The 25290-nt window shown below is 40.0% G+C and overlaps 1 protein-coding gene across 2 annotated transcripts in view; it reads left to right on the forward strand.

The window, feature by feature from the left end:
- aopep (aminopeptidase O (putative)) overlaps positions 1-25290 on the forward strand; it is a 433713-nt gene that overhangs the window by 375038 nt on the left and 33385 nt on the right. Inside the window, exon 17 of one of the 2 annotated variants that reach the window (XM_072585948.1) lies at positions 79-5907. The exons of the other annotated variant lie outside the window; for it this stretch is intronic. The gene's annotated coding sequence lies outside the window, so the exon portion shown is untranslated. Of the gene's footprint in view, positions 1-78; positions 5908-25290 lie in introns of those variants that run through there. 2 annotated transcript variants of the gene reach the window in all.

The following is a 25290-nucleotide window of genomic DNA, read 5'->3' on the forward strand; positions in this document are numbered from 1 at the left end:
GAGTGTGTCAGATTGTCCCCACATCTGGGTACATGGAGCCAACTACCAATGTAGTACTGACCCTTATTATCATTGCAGGTACTCAAGACCTGGTTGGTAAAAGTGAAGCTTCTGGGATAGCACAAGGGTGTCTTCTCCTACACTCATGTCTTCAGTTACTCATCCAACTCTAAGTCCGGTACTCTATGGGAGTCTAATTGCAGTATATTTGTACTAACCATACAGACCGTTGCCAGCTAGTGTATGTCGAGCAAAAGGCCACCTTATTGTTGCTTGCCACGTCCTGGGCTATTCTGTCTACAATCTATCTGGTAATATTCTTTGGTGGACTCAATATTTTGATTGTGTTCAGAGTCACCCATGCCACTTGCTGTCCTATATTATGAATATATTACTATATTACTAATCTTTCCTGATCCTGGTATCTCTGCTTTCTAATTATCCTCATCTTTTCTCAGATGGATTGTAATGGATAATCCAATTTCACCGATTGTCAAAAGGTGTAGCCATATTTCGTTGGTTTAGCCCAGGGACATATACAGTCTGAAACACTAACCATAGCTTTGTGGCAAGTGCAGTTGGGCACTCCCCCTGCGTCTGTCTTCACTTATTCAGAGCTTCCACTGGGTCCCCATTATTAATTTCCATGGCCTTCAGTACAGCCTCCTTTAGCTCATCTAATGTTCCCCCTCCTGCATTTTGTGACTTGGGCAAGGCTGAATGTATAGTAAGATGGAGATACATCAGTATTAGTTTTTTCTCCTCTTCATTATCTAACCTGTGTATGCTTTGCTCCTTGTACGTGGTTTGGAATTGCTCCCTGGGATCATCCCTAGGCTGATAATCCTCTACATACTTGGCTATATCTCTTAGCTGTTGAACATTGTAAGGGGTGGTATGTGTTATGGCAGGGGGGCTGTTTCCCTCCTGGCACGACTAGCTGTTGCCTCCCAGTGATTGGAGGGCCACAGGGGTATGGGCCCTTCTCCTGCCCTTGCTCTGGGGAAGGGGGACTCCATTTACCTCGATCCTGCTCTCCATCCCTTTGGTATTACATCTGCGTTTGATCGAGTGTGGTATCATGAGCCCTAACAAAACTGAAGTCAGTGGAATTGGTGGGAAATTAAATGCTGGTCATAGCCAGACATGGCACGATGGCAGGTAGTGATAGTTGTCTCAGCCCCAGAACATCCCTGTACAGGTTTGTCAGAGTATATGTTATTAATAAACCTGTTCAGTTATGTTATGACACACATCTGTACCTCGGCATCCTGGCTCAGAAGCAGGGATGCTACCACTATGCCAGAAGAGCCCTAAGTTCCTCAAGGTATTGTTCGGCCAAGCTTCTTTAAACTGCTTTATCAATGACCTTCTGTGCATTGTAAGGTCAGAAGTGGGGATGTTTACTGCTGATTGCACAATGTTCAGCACCATCTTCAAATACAGAAGCAGTCCACATCTAATGCAACAAGACCTGGACAATGTTCATAGAAACATAGAAGTTAGCAACAGGAATAGGCCATTTGACCTTTTGAGCCTGCCTTGCCATTCAGTATGATCGTGGCTGATCATTGAGCTCAGTACCCATTCTCCACCCCCCCCCCCAATATCCCTTGCTCCCTTCAGTCACAAGAACTATACCTACTACCTCCTTGAAAACACCCAATGGTTTAGCCTGAACACCTTCTGTGGTAGTGAACTTTCACAGCCTCACCACTCTGAATGAAGAAATCTTTTCTTATCTCAGTCCTAAAAGGTTTGCCCCTTATACATAAGCTATGACCCCTGGTTCTGGACTCACCCACCATCCTTCCTGCATCAAACTTGTTGTATCCCGTTAGAATTTTGTACAAGTGCCAAGCTGTGCTGTGATGCTATGTCATATTACCTATGTAAAGTTGATACAGGTTGCTTTATACCATCATTAAAGGTGTAGTGTATATCAGTAATCAAACTGACAGTAATAATCAACCTTTCTTCAGAAGCAGAATGTGTCCTATATCCAATTTACAATACAGTTGGAGGCCATTAACTCTTACAATGACGTTCAAACTTTCAGTTGATTGCTGACAGGAACTCATGTTTTAACACTTTAATTACAACAAACAGACTAAACACAGCCTACTATTGTCTAAAACAAAACAAATTGCTGGAAAAGCACAGCAGGTCTGGCAGCATTTGTGAAGAGAAATCAGAGTTAATGGTTTGGATTGAGTGACCCTTCCTTAGAACTCAGTTGTCGAAATATGTTTTGAAGGAACTGTATACTTCCAACTACAGAGCAGAACTTTGCTGTTTATTAACACGAACAAAGAACTGACTTCACTCTTAAGTAGCCATTCAATTTTCCCAGACCCTCTTCAAAGTGATTGGGAACCCCTGACGGATTTTCCCTTTCCTTTTCTAAGCTGGTATCTTTTAATCCCGGAACTGTCTTTCATCATGAAAGTTTTCCCTGGCAATTCTCCTTCTGATACTAACTAGGTATTTCCTTCCAGCCTTGTTTTAAATCCTCACAAATCTTGTCTTTTCAATCAAAAATTGAATCAAAGGTTCAATGCAAGATCCCACCTATATGATGAACCACAGACATTTTCAGCCTCTAGATGCTGTCTTTCTTACAACCTGGCAGGCTGCTGGTGTGTGAGAGGTTTCAGGATATCTTAGAAATGTTTTCCCTCTCAAAGTCCATCTCAATAGCTGTATAAAATACATTGGCCTTGTATCCCAGTAGAAATGCTGATTAATTATGCTTGTGACCTCAACACTCATTTACCTTGGACATGAATGGACAATTTAAAGCAAAACTGCTTGCAACTCAACACCCCGACCACCATCCTGGGATATTGGAGACCAGTCCAACTATTGTAAACACAGATGCTGCTTGTCATTTACTCTTAGAGTGTGCAGCTCACATCATCTTTTAATAAACAAACAGACCTACATTTAATCTTTAATAACTACATTATCCTGGCTTGTTGTCGGGCAGCCCTCAATAAATGAGCCCTTCATTTTATCTCAAGACAGTCCAAAAGCTCAAAATCTTATGAACATATTTGCACCAAGTTTTGTACCTTTAAAGCAATTTTCCAGTTGGTGCATACTTTTCACTGTGTCTCATTAACTTTTTAATATTATGTTAAATTGCTATGAATAAGTACAAGGTACTTGCAGAGGATCACAAGGTTGCTCTCTCTCTCATCAGAGAGAGAAAGCTGGTGGTGGTTTAACCTGAGGGTCATCAAATCTTAGGCAAAGGGAGAGGTTGAGAAGAGAATCCAGTCCTTCTTGGTGAGCTCAGACACTGCAGAAATTGAACCAATGCTGTTGGCATCATTTTGCATCACAAACTAGCTAACTGAAGCCCAAAAGGCAGCTTAACAACAAACGTTTGAAATTCCATCACAAAATAAGTTGTTGTGCATTCCTTTGACTTGAGGTTAGGAGTTTGATCCTTTTGGTCTTGCTTTCTCAAAGCTGTATGGCTTCAGTTTATCAGTCTTTGGTGATTCTGAGAATTGGAAACCAACTTAATTGCGTATGTATGACAAAACGTTTTCACTTTGATAATTGCATGTGTGAGAGTGAAGATAATTTCCTTAACATATAATGTTATGCTGCCAACACATGATGCATCCAACTCAGCACAATTATTTGCCTCTTAGTAACCTAGAGAGCTGGTAGTAACATTGAGAAAAACTGCACCATTACTTCCAGCAGACTAACACAAACCAGGTAATTTTGTCTTCTTTAGTATTCCTAAGTGGAAACTATATAAATGTCTCTAATACAATGTAAAATCACAAATAGGTAGACACAGGTTTATATTTCTACCATGTTAAGTTTCTGATTTCAGTTGTACAATTGGCAAAGAAAATCATCAGGCACAAGTTTCCTTGGCTGTTCTTGTGCATCTTGAAACCATGAGCCAAAGTATACAATTGCAGAGGCCTTAGAAGTAAGTGAACCAACTCATCACAATTGGTGTACCTACTTTGATCCTATCAGGACAGAGAAATAATATTTTATCCAACTATGTTGTCCATTAACAAAAAGACATCCAGCAGTAATCTATAGAAAGCTGGCTGGTTTTTAAGATGCTCCCAATCAATCAGATTAAAATAGTATCACATTAATAATATTTCAAGAATTGATGCACAATGGTATTGCAAAAAACTTAATAACTGAAGTGGATTTTCCACAAGGATGCTTACGATAAGTAACCTAACTTGATATTGAATTCAAATGTGCCTGTCTCTTTAAGGCTAATAAGATTCATCCTCATAAACAAATGAGGACTGATGTCACGTCATATAATTGATTTTTTTGGTTCGAGGACTCTTCCAGATAGAACAGACATATCTGAGTCAACATTTCAGAAATACCTTGCCTTTTAAGATTGTTTTGCATTTCTAAGTTTGACATCTGCTTGCATGTCAGAAAGTCTTGGTGAATCACAGTTTCCTGTGTTCAACATCCGAAAAACAAAGCCACTGGCATCCTTCTCTACCACAGTTCCACTTAACCTCATTCAATGCACATACTCGGTCCAAGTTAAAACCATCTGTAATGTTGGCAGTTTCTTTTTACTCTGAGCTGAACTTTGAACTCCATATCCATTGCTAAAACTGTTTCTTTGGCCTTTCTTAGTATTACTTGCCTCCACATTTGCCTTAGCTCTAAGCTACTGGTACATATTACATGTCTTTCTTTTCATTCATCATAGTCACTTACAATTCTCCATGAATTGCATTACTCAATGCGTTACCCATTTCCTGCAAGACCACTTTTTCCCATAGGCCCTTGCTGTCATTGCAGACCAAGAACGGCTCCTTGTCCCTCAGTAACTAAATTGAAAATTCGAGTGCACATAGAGCCATAGAATTGCACAGCACGGAAACAAACCTTTTGGTCCAACTCGTTCATGCCATCCAGATTTCCCAAATAAATCTAGTCCCAGTTGCTGGCATTTGGCCCATATCCCTTTAAACCCTTCCTATTTGTATATCCAGATGCCTTTTAAATGTTGTAATTGTACCAGCCCCCACCACTTCCTGTGGCAGCTCGTTCCATACGTGCACCACCTTCTACGTGAAAAACTTGTCCCTTTAAAAGATCTAATTTAAATGTTTGCTCTCTTGCCTTAAATCTATGTCCTCTAGTTTTGGACTCGCCTACCCCAGGGAAAAGACCTTATCTATTTATCTTATCCATGCCTCTCATGAATTTGTAAACTTCTACAAGGTCACCCCTCATGTTCTGAAAATCAAGTCTATACATTTGATGAGTATAGCTGCCCTATTTTGTACAGTTTCTGTTGTAATTAAGGGATACTGCTGCACAAAAGACATTTTCAATGTAGATGTAAAAATAGAATCAGTGATATTATTTTGTTTCAGTAAACTTAATTGCTCCTTTTTATAATAAATCAGTTATAAGAATTCAATGCAATAAAGCTGCAATGTACTGTTACTTAATGTATTTTGAGAAGAATGTTCTGTTACTTCTATTCAAAAATTACCATTTCAGCATAAGGCCTGGATCTGTTCAACACAAAGCTGCAGAAAGTCATGTTGGTTTAAGATAATGCTTCATTGTTTGAAATGGTTGGCTGTAAGTGCCTACTGCTGAATCTGACCAGACTGTTAATGGAAATTGAAAGAGCAATAAATGGAAATGCTTTACAGAGGAATTGCATATTAATTTGCAATGTGTCATTTCCTAACCAGTATGGCTAACTAAAGCTAATTTTCCATGAAAATTCTACCCACAGTGGCACGAAATGTAATATCTCCTGTTATTTCCAAGCTTGCAAGTGACATAAAACTGGACGGGAGGGTGAACTGTGAGGAGGATGCAGAGAGGCTTCAGTGTGATTTGAACAAGTTGAGTGAGTGGGCAAATACATGGCAGATGAAGTATAATGTGAATAAATGTGAAATTATCCACTTGAATAGCAAAAACAGGAAGATGGTTTATTATCTGGTTGGGAAAGGGGGAAGTACAGTAAGCAAGCAGTGAAGAAGGCAAATCATGGCCTTCATAGCACGAGGATTCAGTTATGGGATTAGGGATGCTTGTTGAAATTGTACAGGGCTTTGGTGAAACTACACTTGAAGTATTGTGTGTAGTTTTCACCTCTTTACCTTAAGAAGAATGTTCTGGCTATGGAGAGAGTACAATAGCGTTTCCCAGACTGATTCCTAGGATGGCGATACTGTGAAGAGAGATTGACTCATTTAGGGTTATAGTCACTTGATTTTAGAAGAATGAGGAGAGATCTCATAGAAATCTAAAATAATTTAACAGGAATATACTGAATAAATAGAAAATGACTGGGGTCATAGTATAAGAATAGGGAGTAGGCTATTTAGGACTTCGATGAGGATAAAGTTTTTAACCCAGAGAGTGGTGTGCCTGTGAAATTCTCTGAACAATAAGTGGTTGAAGCCAAGACGTTGAATTTTTTCAGGAGGGAGTTAGATATGGTTCTTAGGACTAAAGGGATCAAATGATATGAGGAGAAAATTGGAGCAAAGTTCAAAGTTGGATGATTAACTGTAATCATATTGAATGGCAGAGCAAGCATGAAGGGCCAGTTTTCCTGGTTCTGGCCCTATTTTCAGTGTTTCTATGTTTCACATGTATCTTTTATACATTAAATTGGTTTTGGAGTGTAGCTTTTGTGTAACTATTGATAGTTTAGCACATTTAAGAATAAGTTGCTAATTTGTGTTTAAAACTACATTAAGGCAATAAATGCTTGTTTATTTGCAGGTAGCATACAGTTGTTAATTCCTTATAAAATTGAATTGTCAACCTTTTCTAAAATCATATAATATCATTTTAAGGGTTTCCAAAAACATGAACCTTTATAATGAATGTTTTTCTTTGTTTACACGTCATACACTTGGTTGGGAGGGATGGACATGCCCAAGAGAGAATCTGCAAGTTTCCTCTTCTGTTGTGGCTGAATGGGTTCCTGGCAAACTGATTTGTGACATGAAATAAAAATCACATTGCCAGGGATTACCACATAGTCACTGCCTTGACTACTGTTGTGGAAAGCATGGTAAGTATATGAATCATTAACCACTATTAAGGCCAAAAGGTTTTCAAACAATAGAAGTCTATTTTGGTCTGAATATCTGCCTGCAGATTAATCCATCCATCAAATATGACCTTTCTGATGAGGTTCAGAGCTTAGCTGATTGGTGAACAGTGGTCATTTTTGCTTTGTTCACAGTGGCTAAGTTCTGCACCAAGGAGAGGGAATAATGACCAGGGCTGTAGAAATTGTTGAATACTTCAGTGAAATCTGCAGTGAGTTGTTATGATATGCATCAGTCTTGTTACTGATAATTTCATAAATATAACTTTTAATTTCTGTGAACTTATAAAAGCAAGCAGCTAATAGACATTTTTTAACTCCTTTATATTTCTGCATATTTTCTTTTTACCACCAATAGGGGGAAAGATCACTTGTTTCTATATTGCCAATATCATTTTCAACATTTGAGTTTCAATAACGAGAGTATAATGGTTACAGTGCAATCAACCCAGTAAGACCTCACATGTAATAATCAGAAGTGGGAATTTTTGCCGCCTTGATGAAAGCTAGAGCTAAATAAATATGTAGTATTCCCTGACACTGTTATTGCTTAAACTGCCACTACTCAATTAAACAAGAGAGATCCCAGCTACACATATATACAAGTGCTCTAGTGGGTAATTTGTGTGACATTTCTTAGTTACGTTTCTATGCATATTTGGGGTTAAGCCTTATCTGTTGCCAAATGTCACTTCCAACTGCAATGGAATCCTCGACCCAATAACTTTCAGCTTTGAGCTTCCTTCCTTCCACATCAGAAGTGAGGATATTCACTGATGATTACACAGTATTTAATTCAACTTGCATGTTCTTAGATACTGAAGCAGTATGTGTCCACATGTGACAAGAACTGGAATAACATTCAGACTTCATCTGACAAGTAATATTTGCCATTTCTAAAAAGATGGAATTATACCATTTCCTTCGATATTCAGTGTTATTGCCGTTGCTCAGTGCTATCAACATCTTGACAGTCACCATAACTGCAACAGCTTCTAAAATCAGATGATGAGTGTTCTGAGTAAATAACACACCACCTGACTCCTGAAAGTCATTCTACTATCTGCAAGGCACATGTCAGAAGTATAATGGAATCTTCTGCATTTGTCTGGATGATTGAAGCTCCAACAATACTCAAGAAGCCAGGACAAAATAGCCCAATCGATTGGCATCCTGTCCACTACTGCTGCATCATGTCTGCAATATTGACCATCTACAAGAGGCACTGAAGCAACTCACTTGGGTTCCTTTGATCACACTTTCCAAACCTGTGACCTAAGCTACCTCGAAGTACCTGGCAGAAAATGCATGGAAACATCACTCACTATTCCTACAAGTCATATACCATCCTTACTTAAATATATTCACCATCCTCCACTGAGTCAAATTCTTGAACTCCTTTTTCGTAATAGAACTGTTGGTGTATCGATTCCACACAGATGGCGACAGTTCAAGAAGTTAACTTGCTACCATTTCTGCAGGTAGTTAGCAATAAAAGCTAAAAAAAGGTGTTGCCTGATGCATGTATTGAATTGTGTTTCAAGGAATGATTGACACCATGGACTTAATGCAACAGAATTTGCTTATCACTTTCAATGAGTCGTTCCTTAGTGTGATTAGGTATGGAGGTGTGACACCCTGTCCCATAACAACAGTTTTGAAGCTTAAGAGTCAGGGAGAAAAAAAATTATGAACATGGTAGAGAAAATTTAAGATTTTGTTCCTGAATTTCTGTGTAAGCAGTTCGTGCAGTATCACCATGGAGGAGTTAGGTGTGCTGTATTTTTGTCATTGCTTTTGATCTAAATCAATTTTGGATCTTGCTGTCTTTCCTCATGTACAGGGTGCCTCTTCCATATCTGCAGTATAGGCACAGGTTTGAAGCATGGATGCACAGACACAGACTTGTTTCAGCCCATGCTTCACCGCCAGAATAGTTGGAAGTGGTGTCTTAAATCTGTATAGTGCTAATGTATGTTATCGTTGGAATGAATGGATGCGACTGAGGATCTGTGGTGCACAGCCAATTTTCCCCAGAATCTTGTATAATACTGTCTTGCTAATAGTGTTGAAGATCTTAGTAGGTCAATGAGAGCAAGTTTAAAGGATGTCCTGTTCCCTACACTCTCTTGTGTCTGTTTTGAGAAAAAGATTTACAGTGAACATATGTCAGCAGGGAAACTGTACTGTGCTTCTGGATATATTTCGTCTGCGAAGGCCTTCCCAGTGACACAAAAGGATGAGATACCCCTGTACTTTTTGTGATCTCCTCTGTTACTTTTACTGTTGAGTAATTTGCTGTTGTGTAGTACATCTCCAATGGAACACAGCCTACTTACCAACAGAGAAGGAAATGGTCATGAAGTTAGAACTTATAGATGTGATATTTCCATACTTGAGAAAGTCAAAAGGAATTAGATCTTCGTTGGATGCATTTCCGTTGGCTGAGTAATCACTGGCTTTTTCAGGATCAAGTGATGAGGTTTCCTGGCCAGTGAGAAACTGTAGGACAGAGTCAAAAGGAAAATGGAAAAAGTTCAGCCCACAGTAGTGTTCAACCTGGTGGGTCATGTGTTTGCTTCTGTTGGTGAGTACTTCACTACCTGCCCATTTCAGGGGGTAACCAAGTGCCTTCTTGGTTACATCAGATATAGTACATAGTTTTTGTTGTCAAAGAGAAAAGTGACCATAACATTGCTGTAAATGAATTTATTGCTGTATGGTGAAGTTTTGGTGTTTGTAATAGACATGGGGGATGTGTTAGATGCTCAACAGACCCTCCATGATGATGTTTTCATATGTTCACAGTGCTGTATATATCAAGTCCTGGGGATAATCTGAATGTACAGCTAGGTATTCTAAAATATTTGTGTTTGTTTTTCTGTGAGTATATATAAGATACACACCAGCACTGGTTTATAAGTAAAGTTAGTAGGGCTATTGAGTCCTTGTGGCACAAAAAGTTGCCACTTGGTTCATAGAATGATTTTTAATTTGTTACTCAAACTGTTCACCTGGAGAGGTCCCTATGCTACATTGTATACTGATCAAAATTAAATTAATACTTAACTGTGATCTGTTAGAAAGCTTTGTTGAAACAAAAACATGTAAAATTATTAAATGGCTATCAACTGATTAACTTGAGTATTTATGCTTAAGGTATGCAATTTTATTCAGTGATGAAAATGCGGGGGGGGGGGGCAAAGAATTGAATTGGGGAAAAAAACATCATTTGTTTTGTTTAAAAAAGCATAAATTGCAATGCATTTGGAAATCTCATTTTTTTTTCTATATGTGAGGATTCTCCAGTGAACAATAAATTCTCCATAACAAAATAGCTGTTTGCAAAAATAAAAGTTATTTCATCCCACCTACTGTGCCACTATAACTTCCAAATTTCTTGTATGTAGCAAATGTGAGAAAAATTCAATTGCAGGATTGGCGGTGGAGTACGATGCTTCAGCTGGAGCCTGTCTGACTTGTCCCCTTCTTTTTCATTTTTTTTTGCTTCACTTTTTTTGCTTCACTCCCAGCCTCAGCGAGGATCCGACCAGGTGTCCTCTCAGCCTGGCCTGGCCTATGACCGTCTCTTGTCCCAGTCTCTCAGCAGCCAGTTGCAGTTTCTTGACCAGTGTGGCAGCCTCTCGACCCAGTGTCACAGTGGTACATGGTGGACTTTCACCCTGGTCTCTCGGTTGCCTATGAGGGTCCCTCAGCCCGGTGTGGCAGTTTCTTGCCCTGATCCCTTGGCAGCCCATGGTAGTCTGTCAGCCCAGTGTGGCGGTCTCTTGCCCTCGTTTCTGAGCGGTCTGTGGCACTGTCTTGGTGGCACGTGGTGGTCTTTTGGCCTAGCGTGGTGGTATCTTGGCATGCGAGTGGGTCCTGCCCAGGCATGTTCTGGAGGCAGCAGATGAAGATCGGAGAGTTGGCTGTTTCAGCAGCAGTAATGGCATCACGGCCCAATACAGGAAGAGCAAGCGGTGAATGAGGACCTTCAGTATCTATGGTAACGGCACCTTAGGTCACCCAGAGAGCGAGTTAGTGGAGGATTCCCCAAAGACTTTGCTTTTTACTATTTTCTCTAGTTTACATTAAGGAGGACATCAATGTTAACTATTACCTTACAGGAAATTCCCTGGTTATGAATGAGTTCCATATTTTCCACTGTTTGAAAGCTGAATTTGTGTGTAAGTCAGAGAGATATGGCTAATTAGTGATTAGAGTGGTGCTGGAAGAGCACAACAGTTCAGGCAGCATCCGAGGAGCAGGAAAATCGACGTTTCGGGCAAAAGCCCTTCATCAGGATTACAGGCAGAGTGCCTGAAGGGTGAAGAGATAAATGAGAGGAGGGTGGGGGTGGGGAGAAAGTAGCATAGAGTACAATAGGGGAGTGGGGATGGGGATGAAGGTGTTAGGTCAGGGAGGAGGGTGGAGTGGATATGTGGAAAAGAAGATAGGCATGGGGATGGTGCTGAGCTGGAAGTTTGGAACTGGGGTGAGGTGGGGGAAGGGGAAATGAGGAAATTGGTGAAGTCCACATTGATGCCCTGGGGTTGAAGTGTTCCGAGGCGGAAGATGAGGCGTTCTTCCTCCAGGCGTCTGGTGGCGAGGGAGCGGCGGTGAAGGAGGCCCAGGACCTCCATGTCCTCAGCTGAGTGGGAGGGGGAGTTGAAATGTTGGGCCACAGGGTGGTGTGGTTGATTGGTGTGGGTGTTCTAGAGATGTTCCCTAAAGCGGTCTGCTAGGTGGCGTCGAGTCTCCCCAATGTAGAGGAGACCACATCGGGAGCAACGGATACAATAAATGATATTAGTGGATGTGCAGGTAAAACTTTGATGGATGAGGAAGGCTCCTTTAGGGTCTTGGGTGGAGGTGAGGCGCAGGTTTTGAAATTCCTGCAGTGGCAGGGGAAGATGCCAGGACGGGAGGGTGGGTTGTTGGGCGTGGACCTGACCAGGTAGTCATGGAGGGAGCGGTCTTTGCGGAAGTCGGAAAGGAGTGGGTAGGGAAATATATTCCTGATGGTGGGGTCCGTTTGGAGGTGTCGGAAATGTCGGTGGATGATTTGGTTTTTGCAAAGGTTGGTAGGGTGGAAGGTGAGCACCAGGGGTGTTCTGTCCTTGTTACAGTTGGAAGGGTGGGGTCTGAGGGCGGAGGTACGGGATGTAGATGAGATGCGTTGGAGGGCATCTTTAACCACGTGGGAAGGGAAATTGCGGTCTCTAAAGAAGGAGGCCATCTGGTGTGTTCTGGGGTGGAACTGGTCCTCCTGGGAGCAGATACAGCGGAGGCAGAGGAATTGGGAATACGGGATGGCATTTTTGCAGGAGGTAGGGTGGGAAGAGGTGTAATCCAGGTAGCTGTGGGAGTCGGTGGGTTTGTAAAAGAAAATCTCGGTGTCAAGTCGGTCGTTATTAATGGAGATGAAGAGGTCCATGAAGGGGAGGGAGGTGTCAGAGATGGCCCAGGTAAATTTAAGGTCAGGGTGGAATGTTTTGGTGAAGCTGATGAATTGCTCAACCTCCTCGCGGGAGCACGAGGTGGCGCCAATGCAGTCATCAATGTAGCGGAGGAAGAGGTGGGGAGTGGTGCCGGTGTAACTACGGAAGATGGACTTTTCTGTGGTGGAACTGGTCTTCCTGGGAGCAGATACGGCGGAGGCGGAGGAATTGGGAATACAGGATGTTTTCTGTGGTGGAACTGGTCCTCCTGGGAGTTTTTACCTAGATACGGCTAATTAGTCCGCCTGTTGTTAAGATTAAACATTGTACGTAACATGGCATTTTTAAAAAATACGTTTTTGTTAAAAAAAAGGAATTTCTTTTCTTTTGAATATCACAACAAATACAAAACCAAACAATTCAAACCAAGACAAGCCCACTAATTACATAGATAAATAAATAATAACTAATAACTAAGCTTTAAAAAAAGCAAAATCTTAACAATAATAATAATAATCATAAGCCAGCTCAGCGAAACAAAGCAATAGCCCTCGATCATCGAGCGCATAAGTTTACACATATTCATATGTTCATAGTTCCTCCTGTCTAGATACCAGACTCATTACATTGAATTGCCATGGCTATATAAAGGCTCTTATTAGTATGGTGGACAAATCTGTATCATGGTAGTCCAAAACGGGTCTCCACATCTTCTAGAACTTCTCAGTTTTAAGGTGCACCATACTCGTAAGAAAGTCCAAGGGGATGTGTTCCATGACTAGCTTATGCCAGCCAGGGGATTTTCCGACACCCACCCTAATAGAATGTTCTTTCTGGCACAAAAAGTAAGGAGACTGAAAAGCCTTTTTTTGTGTGTGCATCTAATGAAAGTGGATTAATAAAACCAAGAAGACGACATACCGGGTCCATCTCCACCTCCATCCCCAAGGCCTTCTCTATTTCGCCTACCACACCGCTCCATTATGTCTGCAATCTGTGGCAGGACCAGAGGCAATGAGTAAGTGTTGCCATGCTCGCTTTACATTTAGGAGAAAGTGAGGACTGCAGATGCTGGAGATCAGAGCTGAAAAATGTGTTGCTGGAAAAGCGCAGCAGGTCAGGCAGCATCCAAGGAGCAGGAGAATCGGGAATGAAGAAGGGCTTTTGCCCGAAACGTCGATTCTCCTGCTCCTTGGATGCTGCCTGACCTGCTGCGCTTTTCCAGCAACACATTTTTCAGCTCGCTTTACATTTAGGACACATTGGAGATACTCCCGCTTTAAGTTCAGTGAGGTGGCCTGGGGCCAGATGGACCCTGTGAAGAATCTTCAATTGCAAGGCATTTTCCCAGATATCCTGCCATATATCAGAAGATATCTCAACGTCCAACTCCCTCTCTCATCCTTTACAGAGCCGTTCGGCCTCGTCTGAGGGATCCTTTCCCAATAAATGATAAGCGTTACTAACAGATAATGTACCCTCAATGCTCAACACCCTCTTCTCCATGTCGGACCTATAAGGATCAGTTAGAAGTGGGGTGGACTTTTTTTGTATGAAATTTCTAATTTGAAATAAATGAAAGAGGTCCCTACTGGGCAATTCATATTTCTGAGCCAACTGGTTAAAGGACATCAGTATATCATGTTTGAATAAATCACCCAAACAAGACATGCTCCTAGCTGCCCATAGTTTAAACACAGAGTCCATCATCCCTGACTGAAAGCCTGACATGCCAACTATGGGTGTCAAAAATGATGTTTTGGCAATGTTGCCCTCACCCTGATGCATTGCCCTCCATGCCTTGACAGTATTGATGACTATTGAGCTATGGCAATATTCCTTAACTGTTCTCATTTTGTCCAAGAACAGCAGGCTTATAAGGGGGCATTTTGCCTGAGATACTTCGATGTCCAACCAAAGTGAGTGAGGGTTCCCCCGGGTCCAATCATTCACGTATGATAGCAATGAGCTTAACTGATAGTTTTGGATATCTGGGAGGCCCACCCCTCCCAGTCTGTAAGGGAACTGCAATTTAGTCAATTTAATTAGGGTCACTTGTGATACCAGATAAAGGAACTGAACCAGCCATTCAGTCTTCTAAATATTTGCTTAGTGAAAAGCAGAGGAAGCATTTGCATAGGATACAACAATATGTTACCCATCCCTTAACATAACTTAGAGATTAAAGATAAATACTCTATCCATCCCGGACATCATTTCACCCAACTTATTACCAGAAAGGAGACTCCACCAAGTCCTTTTTAAAGAAAAGCAAACCTGAACAGTTCAGTCCTCTACACTTATTCTGCCGTTCGAGTTAAGTCAACCTGTTCACAAAGTTCTTTGCTTTCTCTGGTGAGTCGAACAAATGTATGGATCCATTATGATTGATCCGAAGCACTGCTGGATGTGTTAGAGAATACTGGATCCCAAGCTCTCTCAATCTCCTCTTGACGCCATTGCAGGACTTCCTTTTCCAGGCCACTGCCAGCAAAAAGTCTTGAAAAACTTGACCCTGGAACTGCCACATCCTAACGCCCTCAGGTCCCTCCCCTGGGTTCTAGAGGCTTCCAAAGGCTGCTCCTCTGCTTGTCTTTATAATGATGGAATCTAACCAGGACAGGGTGTGGGAGCTGATCCACACCTGGCTATCGTGCAGTGATCCAGTGGGCTCTTTCAATTGTTATCCTTCCCTTCTTACCCTCCAAACCAAGGAACTCCGGGAACCATTTCTCGAAGAACTCCACTGGCTGCTCACCTTTGGTCCCCTCCGGTAAGCCAACAAACATGCAGGTTCTTTTTTCTGCCCCTGTTATCAAGATTGTCTCCCAGATCCAACAGACCATGGATTTGTGTTTCCAGGGTTTCATTCTGGCTTTTAGAGGAGTCAGTCTCTGCTTCTATCAATCATAATGGATCCATACATTTGTTCGACTCACCAGAGAAAGCAAAGAACTTTGTGAACAGGTTGACTTAACTCGAACGGCAGTACATTGAAATACTCAATGTATTTCATTGCTACCTTTTTGAAAGAAAACACCTCAATGGGAGGTCAATGCGGCTATGTAAGATATCTAATTTAAGGTGACTGGCATTTTTCATGAAAATGGCAAGGTGGGCATGAAATCAATTGATCTTCCATGGAGCTGGCCACTCTGATTATGGAAGAACATCATAACACGATGCCCTGTGACATCAACCTATCTGTTTTAAGGTAGTCTCTACAACTCTGTGTGCAGTCATTGTTAATGTTCATGGAAGACATAGTGGTGCATCTCACATTATCTGCTTTGCTCAATGATCCTCTTTTGGATCATAAGAAACAGCTTGCCCATTGATGCCAACTATACACCCCAATTCCTGCCTCAATCATATCTGGGGCATCATGATACACTGTAATGGTGCACAATCAAAACTTCATTCCCTCTGAAGAATCATTATCCATGACTTCCACTGATTTCTGTTGTATATAGTAATTCCCTACTAGAGAAAACAGATTACCAGTGACAAGGTGCAAATGTTGCAATTCATTACTGTAATCTTTTTATTTATTAATAGGCAGGATATGGCATCGTTCATAAAGCCATCATTTATTGCCCATTGCTAATTGGGAAAGTGCTGGTGAACAGTTAGGAAGGGAGTTTGAGAAGTTTTATTCATGACAGTGAAGGAGTAGCAATATAATTTCATTTCAGCTGGAGATGATGGTGTTTTCATCCCGTGTCTTTCTAAATAATAGAGGTTGCAAGTTTGGAGGGTGCAGTCTGTCACCCATCTCCAATGGCCCTTTTACTCAGTGGCTTGTTAAAGTTCTAGAGTCACATATGGGGCAGACTAGATAAGGATGACACATTTCTTTAGTGAAATTACATTAGTGAACTAGATGAGTTTCACAATAATTGAAGTTCGTTTCATGGTCATGTCACTGAGACTAGCTTTTAGTTTGGGCTCTTATTGAATTCACATTCCATCATCTGCCATGATGGGATTCGAACCTAAGTACCCAGCGCATTATTCTGAGACTCTGGATTACTAGCCCAGTAACATCACAGCAATAGCACAATCTTCCTTTGAATGGGCTGTTAAAATCATACTGCACTCATTGTTCAAACAAGACAGTAGGACTAAATGCTTTGGACATATGTGCTCATGATATATAATTGTGTCATCTGGTGCAGTATGATTACACTGATTTTGAGCACATCCTCTATGTGCATATCATAGATGAAATGACTGAATGACCATCTCTGGTTTTCTCACCCTCATCTTAAGTCCTCTCTTGTGGAAAGAGCAAAAGAACAGAGTAATGAGTGAATGCAATGGTATGTGTTCAGCTGATGGATTAAATTCATTCGATGAATATAAGTATCAGGAAAAGGCTTGAAATCGCAGATGAATGGTGGAGGCAGGTCGAGGAAATGAATGGGAAAGTAAAAGGGGATATGATTGGAAGTGTATATGCACGATAATGTGATGAAGTAAACCAAGCAGTGTATAGGTGAATCTGTATGCAACTTACCTGATCTAACAAGATCATTAAATTAGATCAGACTTCTTCATCTGCTGCTGAAAGAGCATTTCCTTTCAGATTCTCATCTCCCCACAGCTTCAGATAAGCGAGGCAGCTCAGTCAATCCCATTGCTTTCATTTGTTTCAGCTGTAGCTTCTCCAAATTCCATCTTTAGATTGACCCTGTTTTGCTTATGCTTATTCTCATCCTGCGCACTGCTGTGCAGTGGATGCTAAACCCAAAAGTAAAATGCCAAAAAGTTTGTCTGTGAAATATCACTAAACTTGCAGGTTTGCCACGTGACATTGATCATCTCAATACATCTTGAAATTAATACCAGGACTGTATATCTCTCAATCTGTGGCACGTTCCTCCTTCCTGCTAGTCTGCATGAGATCAGGAACTCATCATTTGAACCTGTGAATCCAAATGTTTAGTTTCTGATCCCACTTAGTCTACCAGAAAGGTGCAAAGCACAAATGAGCTGCTTCTGATGGAGACAGCAAATTGAAATCAAATCAACCGACTCATATGCTTTGTTTGCTGTCTAACTCAAACAGAACAAGGACAGCCCTGTATTGCATCTCGGCTCTCATTTTCTTGTATTGAGTATAATGGTGAAGGTAGAGCCAAAAGGAATGAATGAATGTTAAAAAATGTATTGGCTTTGGGATTTTTCCCCCAAGGTGATATTTTGCAATTCCTTTAGCTGTTCTTATCTCCAGTGTCCTTTACTTGTCCAACCCAGTTCTGATGTGGACCTGATCTCTTGTGCCTACTGAACTGACATCAGTTGCTATATTACATACTGGCTCAGTTCAGCAGGAACAGGAGTTGGGCCCATAAACTACACTGTTCAGAAGACTACATTTGTAGCAATCACTGGGAAAGGAAGAAAAGAAAACCAGCCAATCCAATGGTGTTTCAAGCTTAGTCCTGTAGCTAAGCTATTGTTTAAGGTGGTTCCTGTTTGTATTGATGCAATAAACCTCCTATTTTTTGTTTATTAGGAATGTTACAGTGTGGTGAATAAACAAGCTGGCAGTGGAGATGACTGCATTCGGCTTATATTGTCCTTTTCAAAATCTAAATACTCAGTATTTTGGAATTATTTTGTATTTCACACCTTAATTAACTCAATTTCAAACATAGTAACATTCACTCGGGAAAACTGCATTAACTCTATATGTATTTTATAGAATTATCAATTGAAAAGAATACAGACAAAAATGCCTCTCCCGGATTGCTTCTGCTGGTAATTCCGAGCTTCAGGGTTTCCATTCATATGCCTTTGAGGAAGACAGCGAACTTTGATATAATTATATACCTGCTCTTTGTGAACGGCACTGTAAAAAAAGAAAATTAAGACTTTCTTTGGTTAAATTTGATTAAATATTTCAGAGTAAGCTTAAATGGGTAGAGATATTTATTTTAAAAAATGGATCTTTTTCTAATTTTTTAAACAAATCTCTCTCTACTCTGACCAGCTGTTTTTAAGCAGTTTTTCAAAACCCCTTTATTAACTAGAGGGGCCATATTTCCCCACTCCTTTGTGAATCCTGACATTATAAAAGCCACAATAACACTGTTATATAGTAAATCAGAAGTGGGGACAATCTTTAGATGCATGTGAGGAAGGCATACTTCATAACAGAGACATACTTGCAAGCACACACCAACAAGCATGAGTCAGAACCAAAAAGGATAAAAACATTCCATTTTGAACAACTTGACTACAGAGTATTGGAGCTGGTGTTAATACTTAGGTAGGTTAGATCCCAGGCTGAATTCAAGCTTGATGGATCATTTCATTTTTGTTTTTAATTGAATGATCTTTCACTGAATCATAAATGCTCAATGCAGGAGACTCATGTTTAACAATAAAATTGAAAAGAAATGACAACAAAATAATCTAAACTATTAACATATACCACAATTTTAAAGATTTTGCAACACATGGTAAAATATCCATTAATCTGCAAACCACTCCTTTATGGTACCACTATAGAAAATGTTCTTTTCTTTCACATTTATGGGGTTCAATTTGACTGTGGCTTCAATTTCTCATCTTCAGAATGTAAGAGCCTTTTCATGGGGCCTTTATACAACTGAGTTTAGACTTTCAAATAAGCACTTCACAATTTTAACCAAATACATCTAGTCTGGAAATTTTACACTAAACCCCTTATATGGAGTAAACCTCTTTCTGAACAGACCTAAAAGCCCATTCTTTTGTTGGGAGCAACAGTCAGCTTCAGCCAAGACTGCTGAAAAACTGCCCCAAACTAAAACTAAGAAGTTTTCTTCCAAGCTGAGGATGTTTGTCCTAAGGCCAAAATAATAATTCCAGAATCTTCCATCTGAAAGCTTAATGCTGTTTACTGTTTACTTTGTTCACTTGTAAACTCTTTTAATGTAAATAAAACCCCACTGTTCTCAAGGGAGTCTCGTCTAATACTGTGTTTTAAAAGAAATCACTATGGCTACAGAATATTTACAATTCAATCATTAAATTACTCAGGCACACAAAAATCCAAAGTAAGTATGTTACAATATCCATTAAACACTGTCTTACATCACAAAAGCAACTGAAGAACACCAGTTTTCTGATATCTTTATTTATCTCTCCTATCGGAAGGATGTTGCAAAATTTGAAAGGGTTCAGAAAAGAATGACAAGGATGGATGGTTTGAGCTATAGGGAGATGCTGAATAGGCTGGGGCTATATTTTCCTGGAGCATCGAAGGCTGAGTTGTGACACTATAGAAGTTTATCAATTCATGAGGGGCATGGATAGGGTGAACAGACAAGGTCTTTTTCCGTGATAGAGGAATCCAAATCTCGAAGGCTTAGGTTCAAAGTGAGAGGAGAAAGATTTAAAAGAGTCCAAAGAGGCAACTTCTTCGTACAGAGGGTGGTGCGTGTATGGAATGAGCTGCTAGAGGAAGTTGTGGAGGCTAATACAATTAAAATATTTAAAAGGCATCTGGATGGGTACATGAATAGAAAGGGTTTAAAGGGATATAGGCCAAATACTGGCAAATGGGACTGGAGTAATTTAGGATATCTTGGCATGGACAAGTTGGACTGAAGAATCTGTTTCCATGCTGTACATCTCTGAGTATAAAGACATAGCAAGGAGGGACTGTAGGCCTGGGCAAGTCTCAGTCTGAGGATAAATCTGTTGGTATTGCTGCACCTTATCTACAGCATTCAGCATTTTGAAACCTACAAAGGAACTGCCGTCCTCTGATGACAAATATTAAAAGGAGAGAGGGATGCAAATTGCAACCAAATATTAATAATGTGAGTAAATAAAGCAGTCATTTTAATGATAATGTTGATTTTGTTTTTAGAATCTAATCAAAGGATTAGATCTATTACACAAGTATTGTACTTTTTTCCAGTGTTGCATAATAAAAAAAAGTGTCCTTTAGCTGACACTAAGCAACACCATGGCTAGTCTGCCATTTGTTTTCTCACACCAAGATGTCAACATCCACCACCAGGCTTTTGCAGGTATGGCTTAGTCCATTCAATTTTTCCACTAGTGTTGTGTAATACCCACCATTTCATGTTCATATTTTTAAACACTTGACACGTCCCTGTAATGATGAAACATTGCTTTACTCCTCCGTGAGCAGTGCCACTGTGAAGACATCCTGATGAAAGGTTCCAAGCTGAAACGTTGACTCATCTTCTCTGATGCAGTTTGACGTGCTGTGCTTTTTCCAGCTCCACTCTTTATCCACTCTGACTCTTCATCTGCAGTTCTCATATATCCTACTAGTGAAAAAATAAAGCCTTGGGGAAATATTGGACAATTATAAAATAAACAATATTACACAAGCAAGTTTCCTGTTGTCAATGTTGAAATTGAATTCTTTCTAGCCAACGTATAAATGCATCTCGAAAGAGAACATGTGCAATAAGTTTCTCAGTGAAAATAAATGCAACATAAATTATAATTAGGCTAGCATTTGGAATTATTTATTCAATATTCAGTAAGTGACTATTGATTGTAAAGTCCAGTTTTTTTTTTAAGTGGACCTACTAGTGGAAATTACAACCCAAATATACATGCATCTCATATACTTTATTCATTGTTTAGTCAATAAAATAGTTTTAATTTTCACTGCTAAACTTGCAAATTGAATAGGCAGGGGAAACAAAAGATTACTTTTCAGCAATAAAAGATCTTTGGTTGATTTTTTAAAATCAATGCTTTTTTGTTGAAGTAAAGAGGACAGATTGTCACAGCTGTGAACAAACACTGTGTACTAGGGACTAGTTGAATGGTTGAAAAATGAAGGGATTATGCTACAGCTAAAATACTTAAATGACACAATATTACATCATTCATTTACTAATGTGTAATAAAGAGACAGTAGAAATCAAGCTGCATCAGTTGGGAGTAGATCCCTGAATCAAAATAAAACTATGATCTTTATTTGTAGCAACAGTCTTAACCACTGTGTATATCTGAAACTGCCTTCTTGAACTGTTCCAGTCCACTTGGTGTAAGTACACTTATAATTCTATTAAAAAGGGAGTTCTGGTATGTTAAGTCATCGATGATGAAGGATGGCAGTATAATTCTAAGTCAGAGGGTTCTGTGGACCGGTGAGGAAAATGGAGGATTATTGCCCGATTATGAGCTAGCACACAGGTGCAGCAGATAGTAAGACTAATGAAATATTGGCCCTTATTTCAAGTGGATTGGAGTATATGTAGAGAAGTCTCACTACAACTGTAAAACAGTGCTGGTGAGACCATATCTGGAGTTTTCTGAGTAGTTCTGGTCCCTGTTAGAGCTCATACTTTTCAATGAGAGTCCAAATCCGGTCGTAGGTTCAGGCAACCTTTATTGTGATACACACATCAGTTAAACCTTCAGATCTTCATAACAAAAAGGCACGCAAAAAGTTTCTAAATAGCTTATTTTATGCAGCTCGAGCTCAAAGTGCACACGTACCCTTGTATATTATTGGTCAGCAAAGCTGAGTTATCCAACTGTGTTTGGATCTTTGGTACAGCATTTTATGGCAGCAATTTGCCTCAGCAATTTTCTTGCTGTTGTGTCCTGCTTGGACTGTTTTGTTCTTAACCTGAAGGAAGTACTGCAGTGCTTAGCAATTTCAGTGTATACACTGTATTCAAGTACATTTCTTCTGAAGCATTTGCCAGCTGCACTATTGTTATTGCCAAATAATTGGATACTTACCTCTCACTTATGCAGCTTTTAAATTCCCTACTAACCTCATTGCAGGAAATACAAAAGAATATTGACTTTTAGCAATTGTTATTATAGCAGTTCCAACAAAGTTATGTGAACAGATTGATTAAATAATTCGAGAGACTCACCAATAAAATGTTGTGTGAGATGTTCTTATCTGTATCTTATGCATAAATAAATGCAGCTGCATATTCTATCTCTGTTCTGTTACCTTGAGTCTACAGAGCTACTATTGTAATATTTGTGAAGACTACATCAAGCAAGTATTTTCCCAAACTCTCTGACTAGTCTGCAGTTTTCTGCTGCATTAGCTATGGACAGCCTTCGGCCATTTTGTGCTGGTCAGACCACAGGAAGCCTTGACCCTTTATTAAGGAAGGATATTGTTACATTGGAGGACTTTCAGAGAAGGTTCTTTAGGGTGAGGGTATAGCTAATGAGTAAGGACTAAATAGAATGAAACTCTATTCACTCAAGTTGAGAAGAATGACAGGCAATCTCATTGAGATATATATATTAAGGGGCTTGACAGGGTAAATGCTGAGATGTTTCCGCTCGTGGGAGAGTCTGTGACTAGAGGGGACTGTCTCTGAATAAAAGGACATGATTTAAGACTGAGATAAGGAGGAATTTCTTCCCTCAGAGAATTAAGAATCATTGTGAGTCCTTTCCACAGAGGTGTGCAAGGCAGAGTACTTGTGTATAAGACTAAGATAGTCAGATTCTTGATCAGCTGGGGAATTGAGGGTTATAGGGAACAGGCAGGAAAGTGGAATGAGGAATATCAGATCAGCAATGAACCAATGGCAGGAAACTCACTGGGCTGAATGGCCTATTCCTGTTCCTGTTTCTTATGATCTTCTGATTTGTTACAGAAACTGCTGGATCAAAGTCCTAGAATCCTGCTGGAATAGGGTGGAAGCAGGACCAGAAAGGATGGGTACTGAGATTGGAGCCAATGGAAAATGGGGAAAGTAAACAAAAACAAGAAACTGCTGAAGATCTGAAAAAAAGTTAACATTTTCAGTCTCCTGATCTTTGCCCAGAACGTGGGGGAAATGGGACAGTTTGAGGGACAGTGGTTTGGATTCTGACAGTTGCTTATTTCCACAGCAACTCTCTCATATCCAGGAAAGATGAAGAGATTAAGTTGTTGATAAAGAAGTAGGAGGGGTGATTGGGGAGGAAGGGCATCATGAGATGGGAGTGAGGCTGTTATTGAATGCGGGCTAGATGCTGATGGGAGGGCATGAGTGAATGTGTAGAGTGATTCAGAAGGCAGGTTTGGAGATTGTTTTTTGTGTGTGAAGGGAGGGCAGGAGCTGATTATGTAGTGAAGGGAGAGAGTTTTCAGTGCATTTTCTATTATCAGAGAATATGGAGAGGTTGGTTGAAACTTGTGCATAATTACAATCATAAGTTTTTTTACAAATATTTATGTCAATCCAAAATATGTGAACTATGACAATTTACTGTGTTGCTATATTGCTAGTTTTTATTGGCATATGGAGTCCTTGTGCTTTAGAATGAATTGAGGAGATGCTTGTCTGGGTGATGTAGGTATTCCCCAATCTGTTACTCATCGTTTAATTGCCCTCAAAAAGTGGTGTGGGTTAAACCAGGGACAGGTTGGGAGTGTTTCACGGACTATTTTTCATAGTCCTTTACTTCCCTTCACTTATATGTAATCCAGCAAGGTCATGTTCTGTTCATACTAACTTCATCCGATAATACAGGCATTAACATTGAATGCTAAAGTCACTGTTGATTTTTTTTTACAAATATATTGGTCTACAGTTTTTGATGAGAATAGAAGGTAAACAAAGAGAAAACTAATGTTTCTAATAATTTGGAGTCTAATGATTCCAGTCATGTGGAGTTGGTGAGAATCTGTATTTCACTACAGAACATAGAAAGTACCATAATTAGATGATTCTTTGTCTCAAAGTATTTTCAGATTTTTTAAAGACTTTATTATCAGAACCTCATGTTTCAGTAAAATAGGGAAGTGATGGCATCGTGATAATATCATTGGGTCAGTAATCCAGAAGCCCAGACTATCATTCTCGGGGCATGGGTTCAAATCCCACCAGTGACAGCTGGAATTTAAACTCAATTTATAAGCTAGTCTAGTATAAGTAATGGTGGCCATGAAAATTATCATAATATTGTAATAATCCCAGTGCAAAGGAGGAAAAGTAACAATCATTTGAGAAGAACCGGTTTCATTCTCACTAACAAACTATCAAGGACTGTGATAGTTGGAAAGCCATGATCATGACATTGTAAAACATGGCAGTGGTAGAATCAGCACATTGGATAAAGGCTGGTTTCTGAGGTAATGAGCTTAGGAGGAGACCAAGATCCCATTGGTATTTCTAACAGAGATGTTTGCAAATGGCTTAGTTTTGTCTTCCACATTCTCATATTGAGCTTTACCATTAGTGAAGTAAATATTTGTGGTGCTTCCTGGCCATTTTCCATCTTGTGGCAAAGCCACATAAGACTATGGAGTGCTAACAAACAGCTCTCTCTCTCTCAGGGGATTCTTGAATTTGTGATTGTTGACTGCAAGTATAAACTCATAATGCATCATAGTCAGTGAAGGTGGAAATTGTTGAGCTCCTTTTCTTGAAAGCTTTAAGTGGTCCACTTTTCATAGCCATGCCACAAGATACTCAGTAAATAATATGCATCAGCTTGGTCCTAAGCTTGACATTATTCCAGGCACATTTCATGAATCAGCCCGCATCATGATCTCCATCAAGCATCAAACTGTATGTCACTGTGCTATTAGCAAAATGGACATGTTTAGTATGATCTGGGGAGAGAAATAATTTGTCCCATGACTATGGTTTTTCTGAATGGTGTTGTCAAGTTACTGATGTGGGAGAAACAGGTTGAATTTTTATAGCAGAGTTTCCAATTGGTGACTACCACAGCCTCATCAACTTAAAGGAGTTCTTTAACATGATGTAATGTGTTTTGTCT

The sequence above is a fragment of the Chiloscyllium punctatum genome, chromosome 2 (assembly GCF_047496795.1).
Source record: "Chiloscyllium punctatum isolate Juve2018m chromosome 2, sChiPun1.3, whole genome shotgun sequence".
Lineage (NCBI taxonomy): Eukaryota > Metazoa > Chordata > Chondrichthyes > Orectolobiformes > Hemiscylliidae > Chiloscyllium > Chiloscyllium punctatum.